Genomic DNA, 2,873 nt, shown 5'->3' on the forward strand with positions numbered 1-2,873 from the left:
CGTTGCAGACGTTTTTTTTCGTGGGGTTTGGTGCCTTCGATCGTCAGTGCCGTGTGGGGGTCTGGGTTCATAATGTCCAGGTAGGGTGGGGTTATAATGGCCAGGTAAGGTGGGTTATAATGGTCAGGAAGGGTGGGGTTATAATGCCCAGCTAGGGTGGGCATAATGGCGGTTGGGCGCCTTCCCCACGTAAAATGGCGGTTGTGCGGCTTCCCCACGCAAGATGGTGGTTGGGCAAAGTCCCTACCTAAGATGGCGATTGGCCACCTTCCCAACGTAAAATGGCGGTTGGGCACCTTCCCCACGCACAATGGCGGTTTGCCGTCTTCCTTACCTAAGAGGGCGTTTGTGGGGTTATAATGCCCAGCTAGAGTGGGTTCATAATGCCCAGCTAGGGTGGGCATAATGGCGGTTGGGCGCCTTCCCCACGTAAAATGGCGGTTGTGCGGCTTCCCCACGCAAGATGGTGGTTGGGCAAAGTCCCTACCTAAGATGGCGATTGGCCACCTTTCCAACGTAAAATGGCGGTTGGGCACCTTCCCCACGCACAATGGCGGTTTGCCGTCTTCCTTACCTAAGAGGGCGTTTGTGCGCCTTTCCTACGTAAGATGGCGGTTGGACGCCTTCCACGTGAAATAATGGTGGGTGGCCGCCTGGTGGTTGGGCGCCTTCCCCACACAAGATGGCGGCTGAGCACCGTATATACGCTAGAAATGGCTAGATGGTGTGTGAGGGCTGATGCCCCCCTCCTCCTCTCCCCCTTGGACCTCCTCTTTTACGCCGGGCTGCCGCCGATCGAGTCATCGGCCTCCCCGCACCAGCATCCTCTCTGTCGGGCATGGCTCGTTGCTGGCTCTCCACCGCCTCACGTTATTCTGCCTCCCACCCCCCACGTAAACCACCACTCACGCTGCGGGGGCTGCGGGCGCGCGCACAACCGGACCTGCTGCCCACCACGTGCACGCGCTAAAAATAGCGCGGCTGCTGCGCGAGCGCTGGCGCAGGTAATGAGTTAGTGCGCAGCGCAGCCTTACTTGCACACACGCCAGAATTACGCACCACGCCGAACCCTTAATGCGATCGCCGCCACGTAAACCCCCTGCGTAAAACGCGCTCGGTAAATACGCACGCGACCGCAAACACCGGGTGGGTGTGAGAATGAGTGTTGAGTGTGTGTGAGGATGAGTGGCGGGTGGGTGAGCGGGCGTGAGAGTGGGTGGGTGTGAGAATGAGTGGTGAGTATTTGGTGGCTGGGTGTGAGAGTGAGTGGTGAGTGATTGGACGGGCGTGAGAGTGAGTGGTGAGTGAGCGGGCGGGAGAGTGGGTGGGTGTGAGAGTGAGTGGTGGGTGGACGTGAGAGTGAGTGGTGAGTGTTTGGTGGCTGGATGTGAGAGTGAGTGGTGAGTGAGTAGGCGGGCGTGAGAGTGGGTGGGTGTGAGAGTTAGTGGTGGGTGGGTTGTAAGAGTGAGTGGTGGGTGGGTGTGAGAGTGAGTGGGTGGGTGGGTGGGAGAGTGTTAGAGTGAGTGGTGGGTGGGTGTGGGTGAGGGTTAGTGGGTGGGCATGAGAGTCGTGAATTAGTGGTGAGTGGGTGTGAGTGAGTGAGTGGGCGGGTGTGCGTGAGTGATTCGTGAGAGTGGTGGGTGGGCGTGAGAGTGAATGGTGGGTGGGTCGGTGTGAGTGGTGTGTGTGAGAGTGGGTATATGCGTGTGAGAGTGAGTGGTGGGTGGGTGTGAGAGTGAGTGGTGGGTGGGTGGGTGTGAGAGTGAGTGGTGGGTGGGTGGGTGTCAGAGTCAGTGGGTGGGTAGGCAGGCGTGAGAGTGATTGGTGAGTGGGTGTTGAGCAGATTACAACAACCAAACAAAACCAAAAGAAGTGCAAAGTGTAAGGAAGTCACACAAAAAAATAAAGCATATAAATACAAATTGTTTAAATCAAATCCTGTCAGTTTTTCAATACTCAATGCAAGCTTGGGTAAGGCAAAAAAAAACAATAAAAAACTGCCCCAGACCACACCAAGACAACACAAAGTCCATCAATAAAATTGCACATTAAAATTTCACTTCCATTCCTTTGGGTTTGGCAGTGGAAGCCTCACACACACGCTGTGCAACAAGTGTTGGATGGACATCCCCGCCAATGTTGGAAATTGAATCTTCAAATCACTCAATTCGGATCACACAGCAGCAGTAGCAGTAAATTTGTTCTGTACTGCAAACAACTTGGCAGGACCCTCCTGAAAAAGACTCTTGAGACTGAGTGAGGCTCGTGCTGGCTAAATAGGCGTAGTCGTAGTCATAAAAAAAATCGATACTAAACACACACACAGGAGCAGAGTCGTTCCCCAGGTACGGTGTATGGGGGCGACTACACCGGGCCCCATGCTTTGGGGGGCCCTGCGCTTCGGTGTCACAGTGTCAGACATTACTTCCGTTTAACACGTAGGCTATCGCACCGGAATGTCTCACAAGTAATGACATCACATGCATCATTCTAATTAAGACCGAAAGAGGATTTATCCGCAATTCGAAGGCCCACACGTTGTGATTAGCCCCAGGCCCCGCACGCCCCTATAGACTTCCTTGACCACGAGACAAGCAGGTAGTGGCTTACCGTGGCTCAGCAGCTCAAGAGCTCTTCACACTGCCAGCAGCAGCAGTGGTGGTGGTGGCTTTGCTGGTGGTGGTGCTGGTGGCCACGGTCCCGAGCCAGCTATGAGCCAGCACCTGCGCTGGCGTCATGCGACAATTCGGATCCCATCTGTTGAGATACGCATGGGGGACACACGCAGCCACGTGGTTAGAGAGTCATGGTGAGAGCTTTGATGTTCCTTCCCTTCTCCCAAGAGGTCGAGGAACGCACAGCAGCAGCGGAAG

Source organism: Petromyzon marinus, chromosome 10 (assembly GCF_048934315.1).
Source record: "Petromyzon marinus isolate PM22_M1 ecotype Great Lakes invasive population chromosome 10, UKy_Petmar_22M1.pri1.0, whole genome shotgun sequence".
NCBI lineage: Eukaryota > Metazoa > Chordata > Hyperoartia > Petromyzontiformes > Petromyzontidae > Petromyzon > Petromyzon marinus.